Below are 14,704 nucleotides of genomic sequence, written 5' to 3' on the forward strand. Positions count from 1 at the left end.
CCAAAACAGGTTCTGAAACTCAATAATCTATAACCACAGCTAGTTAATGACTCACTACTATCTACTTGTTATGCCTCTGAGATCCCCTCATGTTTGCACTCATCAGTATATGCAGTCAGGTTCTCAAAGGTTGGTTGGCTTCTCTTCAGACTAGAAAAGAAACGACTTACTCATGATGTTTAACCTCAGAAAAGTGAGTAGGTGTAAGTTTAAATATTTTCAAAGACAAAAATCTGACAAAAATCTCACATATGGACCTCTATCCACAGCAAGGATTGTGGCAAATGTACTCTGTGCACATGATAATAATAGCTTGAGCATCAGGTGTTTAGATAATATCCTGATAGTACTGTTCATTTGTTTTCCACAATATATATAAACAATAACTTAAAAAAAATATGGAGAGTCTCTTAGTATGTTGTTTTCTTCTCATAGACTTTAAGGTCAGAATGGACCATCATGATCATCTAGTCTGACCTCCTGCATAGTGCAGACTCCAGAACCTCACCCATCCACTTCTGTAATAGACCCATAACTATTTGACTACTTGGACTTTCATGGTATTACAAGACCTAACAGAGAAGAACCAGATTATGTACAGTAAGACTATATGTACAATGAAACAAACCCTCTGGGCACAGTAAAAAGCCCTATATATATATATATTGCAAATGGGCAAAACCCATTTCCCAGAATTCTCAGGTCATCAGCAGAAAAACCAGCACCACAATTAGTGCTGATTACATCTTTGTGGTAGCAATCCCATCAAAGAAGCAAATGTGCAGGGAGACCAGACTATCATTTTTCACTTTTCATGTCAGGAAGTTGGTATAATACATAGGGTAGAGTGGGGGAGTTTGCACTGCCACAGTCCATGCTTGGATATCATAGTTATAAGTGCTCTTGAGATATGTGTGATAATGAATTTTATACTGGCTTTATGTATAATAAAAGGATTTTGGTTTCCCAGGTTGTCAATTCCACACCTCCCACAAATGATAAATTCACTTACAAGATTTTAAACCATTTTGTAAAAAGCAAATGGATAGATATTTGCTAAAATACAAATCATATTTTGGTAGGAAATATTTATAAACTTAAGGAAACTATGTATTTTGTATTAAACCTTGTTGCACTGAGTATTAGTTCTGGCCTCCAAGTGTGGCGTCAGTAGTGATAAAATATAAACCCTACCATAAACACTAAAAGGGTTGGTGTTCCTTAAAAACAAGTCTCTGATTTAAGATACTCTTCAATCTGCTAGCCTTTGCTAACTCAACCAGAGAGCTGAAAAATCAAGCCAGGTTATTTCCCTCATGTATTTAATAATAAAGATTCTAGAATTAGGATAAGTTCCTGTCACAGCAATTCTATTGGCTCCAAAATGATGTTCCTATGCAATCCCATTGTGTTCAATGGAGTTAGAGTGGCATAACTTAAGGCAAAATATGGCCCTGCATTTTTAACTCATTTAACAATTCTGTTGCTGATGAGCAAGCCATGCTAGAATTCAGCTTACTCGCCCATTGCAGTACTAGGTGTGCTGTGTTAACAGCAATAAAAAGTAGTCCAAACCTAAAAAAAGAGTCCAAAAATATATTTGCCAGTAACATAAACTGAGGTGATGGTGAGCTGCTCTGAGTAAAAACATGCTATTCTCATGCAGTCATTTTTCAGAGAAGAGCTGTACTTTTAAAAAAGTACTTACAGAAAAATGGATTTTCTTCAGATTTTATGATTATACCACCAACCTCGAGAGCAAAGCCGTATTTCATGACAACTCCCACAGACAGTGTCTAGAGACAGAGATCTATACTGGTACATCAGGCTGATTTTAAAAACGTACACTTTTCCTTTGCTGGGATTTGTTCCACATAGAAAAACGCAGTGTACACTTTATTTTTAAAAAGTAGAAAACAGTTCTCACGCAAATGCATTAGTTCCCCATTAGCAAGGAGTGATTGAGTAATTTACCATACTGGCATAGCACAAGGGTGTTGTACTCCCTCTGCCCCCCCCCTCCCCAATAAAAAAACTTTTTTCTGAAAAAAAAAATCACTCAAAAATCTCAGTGGAAAAAATTGGTGAGAAGAGTATTGGAGGTTTTATAAAATGAAACACAGAAAACACACTACATGTTTCAGTTCATAAGCATATTTATTGCTCAAATGTGGCAAACACATTATCAAAAACATAAAGCCTGCAATTCTGTAAGTAAAATATGAGAATACAATAATAGCCCTACCATGCTTTTGTATCTGCCCTTAGATACCAAATTTTTTACCGGTTTTATTTACTTTTTAGCACCTTGATAGGTATCAAGTTTTGACCAAAACATCCAAGTGTACTGGAACAGAGTGAAAATGTACTACATAGAGGAAAATGGTTGTGGTAGATTCTCAGTCATTGGAAGTCTAAATCAAGATTGGATGTTTTCCTAAAGACATGCTCTAGTTCAACCACAGCTATTGGACTTGAAACAGGAATTAATTCCTGGAAGTTCTATGGCCTGTGTTAAGCAGGATGTCAGACTAGATGATCACAATGGTCCCTTCTGGCCTTGTAATCTATAAATCTATGTATCAGATGTGCTGGAACAGAATGCAGGCATCTCAAAATGTAACAACATTCTGAAATTAATTGTCCTATCTTCTGGGATTTTACTTCCACAATTTGTCACCATATTGACATAATGGACTAAAATGCAAAGTTCGCTGCAAACATAAATTTAGTGCAGAAATATAGATCTTCAGTTTTAGATGAGAAGGAAATAATTTTAGGCTATAGTATATCAGTATTATAATCGTTCAAAAATAATGATTGAAATTAAAAAAAAATTGAGCTTTTTCTATTTACGTTCTAGTTTTTGAGCTTTTAGGGGAAGTAACTTTTTCTTGCTTTTCTCCTCAGTTGTGAGGGCTAGAGACTTAACTTTAAAAAAGTGAGATTCTTACATTATTACAAGACTTCAGGAACTTGATCTTTATGAAAAACATGAAATATGGCAAGACTTGAGATAAAAATACCAGAAGTGGCAACATTGACAATTGTCATGTTTCTTCCTTTCGGAGCTCAATCTTTGATGTTTGCATTTGGGATCAGCGATGCTGGCTAAGTAATGGAAAAGATTCATAGCTTCTCTGGCCCATTTTTAAAATTTTGCATTTGTGTGATACCAATTCTTTGTTAATTACATCAAGCCAAATTTCCACTTACACTGGACACTAGCGTCAGTCACCTGTAATCTCTTAAATCTCCCCAAAACCTCTTTTGATTTTCTTTTGTTAAATTACTGCTGCTCTCTGAAAACCCTTGTTGTGTAAGATGAATGATGTGTTCTGATCAAAATCTTCCTCTTGCCCAGCGCAAAACTGAAGGCAAATGCAGAGAAACAATGTTAAAGTGCCACCAAGAGTCTTTGAGAAGCTGGGGCATCAATCATTTCTTTCAGATGCTCAGTTTGTGCTACATTGAATGTGATGCATTACTGTAAAAGAAACTTTCAGTTTCCTCAAAATCAAGTTTTTGCATTTCATTTTACTTTATGGAATAATCCTGAGTAATCTTTGCCATTCTTTTGGTACCAAAGAGGATCCGAGACTGTTCCTGAATGAAGCTGATGTTTAAGAGCTGCTTGAAAACTTTTAACATCTCATTGCTGGTATATTTTGCAGGATCATTACTGTTTTGATCTTCCATTTCAATAGACAAAGTTTCATCCAATGGTACATTTGATCTTGAAGAATCAGAAGAGATCAGTTTTTTACACTTTTTGAGATGGGCACCAGTCTTTTCTGTCTTGCTGCTTGACAACTTTCTTTCAGAAGTTTCTAAATAATAATCCCTCATTGTTTTTAGCTCCATGAACTTCCCTCTTTTCTTCTTCCAGTGACAGGCAACTCTTTGCCCCTACTACCTACACAAGCCTCACTCTGTCCAATCACCAATGAACTCTACCTATTCTCCTTTCCTCTAGGCTTCTGAATAGTTCTATAACTTTCTTATTGTTTCCTAAACTTTGCCACTCATTCATTATACTGCCATGCCAAATTTGTATCACTCTGCTTTATTAGAACTCTACTTAGTTAATTCAAAAGTCCCTAGAGATTTGGAAATAAACCAGGTGGAGCTATATACTACAGATATTTAAGGTCTCTTTGGTGGATGAGCAGCTCTGTCCTGGCATGTTTCTCATTCCTTTCACCTGTCTCAGGAGGTATTTTCTTTGAGAGCAAGGGCCTAAATTCTTGAGACTTCTTTTTCCATTGCCCCTTACGGATGATGTCCATGTTAATGCAATCACTTTTGTAGTGGTCCCAGTCCAAGACCAAGTCTCACAATCGAGCTACTACCTATTTCCCCATGCTAATTTTTCCACCTACTGTTACTCACACTTTCTTGTCAACTGTTGGAAATGGACCATCCTGATTATCACTACAAAAGATTTTTTTCTCCTGCTGATAATAGCCTACCATACCATACTAACTATAACAAGAGAAATCAGTTAACACCCATTTTTTCATGTCCTCTGTGTATATATATCTTCCTACTGTATTTTCCACTACATGCATCCAATGAAGTGGGTTTTAGCCCATGAAAGCTTATGCTCAAATAAATTTGTGGCACCTTAGAGATTAACAAGTACTCCTTGTTCTTTTTGCTGATACAGAATAACATGTAACACTCTGAAACCTACAACTTTTTTTGTGACTCTAGAACAGAGATGGGAAAACTACAGCCCATGGGCCACTTCCAGCCCATCAGACATTTTTATCCAGCTCTCGAGCTCCCACTGGGGAGCGGGGTCAGGAGCTTGCCCCACTCTGTCCACCCGGTGCTCCCCAGCCCCCAATTCATAATTCCCATGATAAACCTCATCTTCCAGCATGCAGAGCCACAGTGTGCAGGCGCGACTTCACTGTGCTGTTTCCAGGATCAGAACCCCGTCCCTATGTGGCAGCCCCCCCCCACACGGCAGAACCTCAGTCCCCTCACGGTCTCCAACAGCCCCACCCTTGACAGCCTCAAAACCGTCCAGAGGCCACACTGGTCCCAGATAGAGTGCCTCCGCCCATGGCAGTGCCTGGTATGGCTGCCTTGGAGTCCCTGGTACTGTCCCTGTAGAGCTGCCCGTGCCCTGTGCCACACCCCATGAGTCCTCCCTACCCCCCCTTGATAACATCCCTTCTAGAGCCCTCCCCCAGGCTACAGCCCATTGAGTCCCCCTCCCCCACCAGGCATTCATGGCCTGCCATACAATTTCCATACCCAGATGCGGCCCTCAGGCCAAAATGTTTGCCCACCTTGCTCTAGAAATAGTGAAAGTCATCATCAAATGCATATCTGCAGTATTTCTCATCAGTTCTCTTAGCAAGACTGAAACAAGTCAATTTAAGATTAGTGGAAACTGACAGAATCCATTTCTTCCACTATCCCACATAGTCCACACAATAAATTGGACATTAAGTAGAATCAGCAAAAGGCAGACTATTTGATGACCAATACTTAAACTCTCTCTATACTGAGACTGATTTCGTACTGCTCACTTCGCCAATTCCCAGCCAGATGGCAACTGGTTGTGCTCTGTGTAGAACTGACTGCTGAGACAAAAGACTTAATCAAAGGACCATCCCACTTCCCCTATTACTTTAATGAAAAGATTGTGGTGTTTACTGCCTGGCCAACAACCACCAGCCACCCAAAATCCTGCATGGTATTTGTATTTGGTCTGTAGAGAAACCAGATCACACTGTTGCAGGGAAATAATTGACATTTAGGGACATGCCCACTGGGGCATCATAGGGGTCAGCACTCTCCCCCCGCCCCCATTCTTTGGAACCTAATTTGCCATTGTAAAATATATTAAACAGAAGCAAGGGCCCTTGAGAGGAAGAATGAGCTATTGCATTTGTTTGCATCATGTTTATTATCAGGAGCATGCACAGGAATTTAAATTTGACCGCTGGCCGGGACAGAGGAGCTGTCAGCTCTCACTGAGGCCCTGGGGCTGGAGGAGCTCACTCTCCCTGTCACGGCCCCAGGGCCCATATCCCTGCTTGTCCCCCTTTGTTCACGCCCCTATTATCCATATTTGCATAGTAATTCAGAGGCTGATCCATGGATAAAATGCAGTTTAAAACTGCACCAAATTGCATCTGCTTCACTGCTTGAAATGAGAAATTTCTGCAGCAGCTCAGGGAACCATTAGTGCAGTGTTCAGACCAGTACTACTGCTGCTTGCTGCTGCTTAATTTTATTCATTTATTTTAGCCATTCCAGCTGCCACCTCCCAATACTAAGCTCTGGAAATGCCACCATGGACATCCTATGTAAACAGAACCACATGTTTAAATTTTATTTATAGGCTGTCACAACAGTAGCATGAATGGGGGAAATACATAAGACATCTCAAAATGCAGTTAGTGCTTTCCAGCAGGCAGTAACAGTAGTGTAGTGTTGTTCTGTTAGTATGAGCATAGAATCATAGAAATATAGGGTTGGAAGGGACCTTGCGAACGCATCAAGTCCAGCCCCCTGCACTAAGGCAGAATCAGGTAAACATAGGCCATCTCTGACAGGTGTTTGACCAACCTGTTCTTAAAAACCACAGCCTCCCTTTGAAATCTATTCCAGAGCTTAACTATACTTACAGTTAGAAAGTTTTCCTAATAAGGAAACTAAATCTCCTTTACTGCAGATTATGCCCATTACTACTTATCCTACTGCTGGTGGACATAGAGAAGAATTGATTACAGTCCTTGTTATAACAGCCCTTAACGTATTTGAAGATGATTATCAAGTCCCGCCTCAGTCTTCTTTTCTCAAGACTAAACATACCCAGTTTTTTTTAACCTTTCCTCATAGTTCAGATTTTTTAAACCTTTTATAATTTTTGTTGCTTTCCTTTGGTCTGTCTCCAATTTGTTCACATCTTTTCTAAAGTGTGGCACCCAGAATTGGACACAACACTCCAGCTGAGGCTTCACCATGGCCCAGTACAGTGGGACAGTTACCGCCCATGTCTTACATAGGACATTCCTGTTAATACACCCTAAAATGATATCAGTTGTTTTTGCAAATGTATCACATTGTTGACTCATATTCAAATTGTGATCCACTATAATCCCCAGTACTCCCACCTATCCAGCTATTCCCCATTTTGTAGTTGTGCATTTGATTTTTCCTTCCTAAGTGTAGTATTTTATACTTGTCCTTACTGAATTTTATCTTGATTTCAGACCAGTTTTCCAATTTGTCAAGTGTACAACACCTCTCAATTTGTGTCATCTGCAAATTTTATAAGCATACTCTTCACTCCATGATCAAACTAATTAATGAAAATATTGAATAGTTCTGGACCCATGACTGATCCCTGTGGGACTCCTCTAGATATGTCCTCCCATTTTGACAGTGAACCATTGATAACTACTGTTTGAGTACAGTCTTTCAACCAGCTGTGTACCTAAGTAATTTAATCTAGACCACATTTCCCTAGTTTGCTTATGAGAGTGCCATGTGGGACTGTGTCAAAAGCCCTACTAAAAATCAAGATACATCACATCCACTGCTTCCTCTCTATCCTTTAGGCCAGTAACCCTGTCAAAAGAGGAAATTAAGTTGGTTTACCATGATTTATTCTCAACAAATCTATACAGGCTATACCTTATAACTCTATTATCCTCTAGGGGCATACAAATGATTCTTTAATAATTTGTTTCACTCTCTTTCCATGCTACAGTATGGGTGCTCAGCACTTCTGAAAATCAGGTCCCTTTAACAGAGCTGGCACTAGGTGTTTTGCTATCTATGGTGGGAAACGTTTCTGGCACCCCCTGAGCAACTGAGCCAAAACACAAAAAATGGCAGACCAGCCAGGCAGTGTGCCTGGATATTCATTGGTGCCCCTGGATGGTGGTGGCTAGAGCAATTACCCATATCACCCCCCAGGCTGGCCCTGTCCTTTAAGGCATCGCAAGAGGTTACCTTAAAATTGAGGCACTTGAAATCATTAATCAGTTTTGAAAATTTATCTAAAGAGATTACTAAATTTTTAAGGGTGACCACTGGAGCTACCCACACACAAAAGCCCTGTAAACACTCAAATTCAGGGGTTGTTCCTCACTTTTATCCAAATTTGAATCTGAATTTAATGAGAATATAAAATAATCAAATCTAAGGAAAGTTATTCTGCCTATTTGTAACTTGCTGGGCAAGAGTGTTGTATCCTCCTCTAGTGGCTAGTCTAATAAGGATCAGCACTTACTACTGCTACCCGCTATGAGAGTTACTCCTTTATCTCTAGCAACTGAAAATCCAGGGTTCTGTGTCCAGTGTTGGAGTCTAATTACATAAACTCCTCCTTTTTATTATATAAAAGAATTCAAGTTTATATTAATCTTCATAGGACTTTAATGCTAATTAGTAGTAACAAACATATATGGATATTAGTTGCAGTGAAATTTGGAAAATTTAATATTAGACTCTGCAAGCATTGTTTCCACCATGTTTTCATGTAATTCATGCCATCATATGTTAGATCAGGCTATAGATACAAATATCTTTTCACATGGAGAAGGGTCTTTTACACTATTCTGCAATTTCTTGAAAGGTCTATGATCTCAAATTCAGCTCTTCAGTGACATGTGCATTCAGCTTGCATGTCTTCATGCATGTGGTCTCCTTTATGACTAAGTAGATCAGGATGAACTCAAAGCCATTTTAGGAAATGAGCAATACCACTGTATCTAAGTAGGGGTGAATGTCGTATTCACCTCCCCTGACAATAAAGAATGGGTGAATCAAATGTTACATTGCAAATAACACAAATATTTTTTCACCCATCTAGCCTGCTGCTGACATCAGCAGGCCTGAGCACTTCCCCTGCTCATGACCATCAGTGCAAATAATCCCTGGCCTCCGGCCTGCAGTCGGGGGGTGGGGCAAACGGGGCAACTGACCAGAGGAATGGGCGATTTAAAAGGGCCCGGGGGCTCCCGGCCACCAACGCAGTAGGGCTAGGGCAGGCTTCCTGCCCATCCTCGCTTCGCTGCTCCATACCGCTCCTGGAAGCAGCCAACACGTCCCTGCGGCCCCTGGGGATGGGGTCTCTGCATGCTGTCCTTGCCCTGAGCGTTGACTCCTTCAGATGCCGGGGTCTGGGAGAAGTCTGCTGACTCTAAAATACACCTCCGGTAACAGGCTGCAGACTCCCCCTCTCCGCAAGAGGAAGGGAACACACTCACTTCATATTTTCAGAGGTAGATGACTGGCCTGCTCCTCCCTACTGTTTCTTCATTAGCTGTCCATTGCCTTGCTTCTCCCACCCAGTATGCAGAGAAATAGCTAGTAAACTGTTTCTGTCCAAACCCTCAGTCTAGCAGTATAACTTTGTCATCCTGCTCCAGTGGGTAGCAGAAATGCTGCTGATTGCAGTGTATACTGGCCCTTAAACTATGGGTCTGAGAGATTCCCTAGAGTGCACGGGGCTAGGGGAATCCTTGAACTCGTAGAAGAACCGTAACAGATTTTGTGTAATATGTATACTTCAAAGATCACATCATTCAAGTCACAGTGCATAGCTCCTACTGTAGTAGTGATTGTCTTGCCATTCCAGGTGCTGAAGTTTGGCATGGTAATAACACTACACATTGTATGGTATTCTTGTTACATAAAATCAGCCTTTCTCCCCAGTTTGTCCCCCCTCCCCAAATGCAGAATCTGAACCTCACAGAACCCCACAAAATATCCCCAGTGGGTCAGAAGGAAATGGGTGAGTATGCTGCAGAGCTGATGCATCCCAATTGGCGCTCCCTGTGACTGGTTCTACAACTGGAGTCTCCTTTCTGATGTGTTTAACTACTGTACCATAAAGTCCATTCAAGCTCACACACGATTAGAAGATCCCTGCAGTATCTAGATATGGCCAGGATGAGCAAAGGATTCCCTGCATATAGTTGGCTTAACAACTGGTAGTGTCGGTTTCTTTAAAATTAGCGCATCTAAATCTACAATTGACGTTATAGAGTATTCAGTTTTTCTTGCTCCAGCAGTTATACTGTAACTCATCCTGTCTCCTTTCACAAACTCAGAGTGGATGACTTTTTTTTTTTTTTTTTTTTTTTTGGTTAAAAGGTTGTAAACTGAGTTTTGGAGAGCTCATTCAAATAGTCTGCAGAATGATGTATTCACTAGTAGTTTAATTGTTATGCTTTTGTCTTGAGAACTCATTCTGGCAGTATTCATGAAGTTAGAGAAATTATTTTCATTTACACTAAGGCCCTTTCCCACCATTCTGGCAGTGTGGGTGAAATCTACACTTTTCTTTTAAAAGCACTTTATTTGATTTTATTGTAAATGAGAATCGAGCCCTAAGTATAGAAGATATGGCTATACAAAGCTATACACAGTTTCACTGGGCAGGAGTAAGCACCTGTGTTATTGCATAAAGTGTCCTGAAATATTTTCACCAAATAGAGTGTACCATATCTGTAAATTGCGCTATCTTGCAGGTTGACTTGAAGTGGAATGTGATTGTGTATGCCGTAAAATGGCCAATTTTCAACATTAAAAAAACCCCCAACCAACCGGTCTACATTAGTAAGACAAATAGGTTAAAGGAGAGAAGTAAATGTGGAAATACAGAAGACAAAACTGAGCCAGACTCACGACATAGGAGGGCAGAGTTTGCTGTACATTGGAACAGCATAAAAGGAGAGTAGAAACAAATCCCAAGCACTACCGCTGCTGTAAAGTGATGCTCACAGCAGCATGAAGTTGCCACAGTAGTTCTGTGCTGCATGCTCACCACCCTCAGCAGTGGAAAGGGTCTGGCTGGAGAGTGCTGTACTGCAGATAATCCCAGTCAGTGTGACCCATTACAAACCAGCATAATTAAGAGTAGCCTACTCCTATGGTTCAATGATGCCAGTTTTCACTCTCCTGTCAATTTCCCTTTTCCTGTTTCTGGTTCTGTCTTTTCTATGCTGCCCCCATATTTGGAATCATCTTCCAGTCCTAGTTTACAATGACACCACTCTCTCCTTATTCACACCCCTTCCAAAAACTCATCTCTTCCACAATGGCCATGAATCTTGACTTTATAAAGTATAATACATGAAAATTAAATTTATTCCCTTATCTGGATTGCACAGTAAATCCTTCTTTCTTTGTGTCTTAGGCTATGTATGCACTGCAATTGGAGGTGTGATTGCAGTTCGGATAGGCATATTCACATTGGCATTAATCTAGCTAGCATGGGCAAAAATAGCAGTGAAGATGCAGCAACGTGGGCTGTACAAACCTGCCTGGAACCCTGGGTAGCCACTGACACAGCTAGCCTGTGCTGAGGTCCATGCCACCGCTTCTTCACTGCTAGTTTTAGCCATGCTAGCTAAATTAAAGCTAGAATGGGTATGCCTCCCTGAGCTGCAATCACACCTTCAGTTGTGGTGTAGACATGCTCTTACTACGCTAAAGTACCTTGCTGAACCGGAGCCAGAATGTGGTCAGAAAACTCAGGTCAAAGATGTTTTGATGGAAAAACAAGACATTTTGGGGAGTAAAAATTAACAAAGAAAACCCTTCCATTTTTCAACCATCTCTACTCATGGAACACTAGGGTTTGCATAGGGGGCAGGGGAGAAGAGAGGGATCTGGTCTTGACTAAGGCCGTTCATTCTCCAGGATTAGACAACCTAGCAGTTTTGAAAGAGCTTTAAAATGTTGTCTATCTACATCTAGAGCAGCTAGCATAACCCTTTCATAAACACTGGCGTAATTGTCACTGCTCCACAGTTGTTAAGCGTTTTCACAGCAAAATTCAGTGTAAACCTTTCTAGTGTTGAGGCATTCTATGACTGCTAATAAAACACATAGTTTACATTTGTTTGCTTGTAAAGGTTAAGTATGGCTCTAAAATTTTAACTGTAAGGAAATATTTTATGATGAAGGGAGCGGGCTGCCAGATTGTGAGTTGTAGTTAATGGAAGCTGCTGGGTGCTCAGCACTTTTCAAAATCAGTCCAGTCAGTTAAGAACTTAAATATGGGCTTAGGAATCTAACCGAGCATTACTGAAAATCCTGGCACTTGCTTTTCTCTGTATAGGACTGTTCAATGAATAATAATGGAAGTTTGGGGATCGTTTCAGTCCTTAGTTTAACCCCTCGCCACCAAATAAGAAAAAAGGTAGTGTGCCTCTGCATATAGTATGGGCTGAGCAATTTGCACTATGATGCTGATGTAGGTTTTTTTGGCATATCTGACAGAGAGTGGGATCTCAACTGCAGGGCTGCTGACAAATAAATACATAGGTAAGGATTATACACTAATCACATATTGGTTTCTGCTGTTCTAGAATTAGACCCAAGAATGAAACCCATTCTAGCTGTCCAATCAAGAATGCACTACCTAGCTTTTGTTGTTGTTAACAGAATGAAAGAATACCGTCAGTTATAACCAAGCAGCAAGAGATAGTTTCAGTAGAATATAAAGAAGACACTTGAATGTTTGTCATTTGCTCTGATAACTCATGGAAAGCTAAACTCACTCACTAATCGATTTTTTAAAAAGTATCTACTGAACATTTTCAGAATAAAAGACACAAATGAATTAAAAACAGACGATAGAAAAAGCGATCAATCATAATTATTAGAAAAATATAAGTATATAACATTTCAAATAACTTTTTCCATACCTGAAAGATATGAGACTAATTAGTAATCAGCATTTTAATGTGTGTTGAATACAAAAAGTACCATCGCATACCAAATATGCAAATTTACCAACTTTAAAACTTTATATGCATGGATGTAAAGTAATTTCCTCACTGCTGAAATATTTGCTGCATAATTTCAGTAAGTTGTCATTTCGATTATAAAACATAAGACAAAAACATAGGAGATAGAATCCAACTTCAGAACTAAAAAGAGAAAAAACTAACATACTTGCAAATGACATTTGCAGGAAACTTCAATCAGGTCTTAGAGGCTAAAAAAGTCCAAGTTAATGACTATTGTCCCTTGAAGGGACACAATAACTAAGTTAAGTAAAGTCTTCGATACCTCCTATACTCCACACAAAGAGATACTTCCTGCTTTACTGGCAACAGACATATTCCAAAATAGACTATTTCATGATAGCTAGTGACCTGGTTACCTGTAGTATTAATTCCCACAGTGTTATATGGGATCGTTCCCCAGTACATTTTAACATTTAACAAAACTCTTAGTATAGTACTTAGCTCGCACAAAACTAAGGAATACATTAAACAAAACCAGATTTTATATGGCTCTAAATCCAGGATGTGAACCTAGAACGTGAGATGTACTAAAAGTCTAAATTAGAGCGGGGATAACACATCACTGCCAAACAAAAAAGGCTAACTGATTTCACAGGATAATGTAGAGTTAGTTAATGGATATAATAGACACGCAATCTCCAGTTACTGCACATAAAATATGATGTGAATACTGCTAATGAGGCAACCCCTGAAAATGCTTTATTTAGACAGGCATTACCAGTAGTCAAAGGAACAGAGGGGCAATTATTAGCTTACAGGCTCCTACAAAGGAAACTCTAAGACAGTAAGTATTTTAACTGCTCGTTGCATTAATGGTACTACATATAAGAAAATACAGGAAAGGAAGAGGGTCATGGCACATAAAGAAAGCCAGTACAGCACAGTGGATTACTTCAACTTTTGGTCTGATCAGATTGCCACAAGCAATAGATCCTCAGTGACATGAGTTGGAAAGAGATTGAAGGCTGCAGATACTGCAGAATGCTTTCTCTAGAGTCTTTGCCCTTGAGAGTTGGTGGTGATCATGCTCTGTGAACCAGAACAGCACTTCAAAATTTTATTATTATAATTAAAATCCTTAAATAATGCAGAGCCTGCCTATGTTTCATGATGGCAACCAATATTGATGGGATAGGACTGGCTGTACAGTCTTAAGAGAATGGAAGCAAATCCTTGTCTATTAATAGCCCATGACACTGCAGTTCTCTCTGCCTCAGTAACATTGAACACCATGGGGTATTTGCTTTTGGCATCCTTCAGCCCCAAAATGTAAAGGTGACTTGCAAGGGAAATGTGTATTTTTGCTCCTTACACAATAGACATGATGTAAAGTAACCAGCTGGGCACAGTGCCGTCCAAATAACTGTTTACTAATCATACATATGTAGGGCCTAGCTACATATACACACTGCTGCTCTGCAAGACTATAGTGGCTTCTGAACTACAGAAGACAGTGAGGAACACTAAAGGGTCAAAACTATTTAAAGGGATACTACGTAATTCCCAAACACTACAGGAAACAAAAAATGGCTTGTGCCTTTTTTGGGGAGGAGGGGGGAGCTCCTTTATAATTTACAAAGAAGGTATAAACAATTTTTCCTTTTTTAAAAAAAGTTTTTGGTTTTTTTTACATAGAAATGCAGGTCTTATTTGCTCTGGAGCACTCTGTGCTGACTTTAGAGCTAGTAAAATGGTATCATCACAACAAACAGTGAAAGTTGAGCAAGTGTAAGTAAGGGGAAAAGGATTTTTACTCAGGCCTAGTCTGCATTTGGAATAGCCCCGATTCAGTCATTGATGGCTAGCGATCATTGCCACTGCACTGATGCTGACCAGCAAACAAGGACAAGCTGGGGTTTGCACCCCTTGTGGTAATTTACACACTTACAAGGAAAGATACATTTTGA

At 39.8% G+C, this 14,704-nt stretch overlaps 1 protein-coding gene across 1 annotated transcript in view; it reads right to left on the minus strand.

Annotated features, from left to right (window-relative positions):
• Positions 1-14,704, minus strand: part of SLC1A1 (solute carrier family 1 member 1) — a 71,510-nt gene that overhangs the window by 25,694 nt on the left and 31,112 nt on the right. The window lies entirely within an intron of this gene.

The sequence above is a fragment of the Chelonoidis abingdonii genome, chromosome 6 (genome assembly GCF_003597395.2).
Source record: "Chelonoidis abingdonii isolate Lonesome George chromosome 6, CheloAbing_2.0, whole genome shotgun sequence".
Lineage (NCBI taxonomy): Eukaryota > Metazoa > Chordata > Testudines > Testudinidae > Chelonoidis > Chelonoidis abingdonii.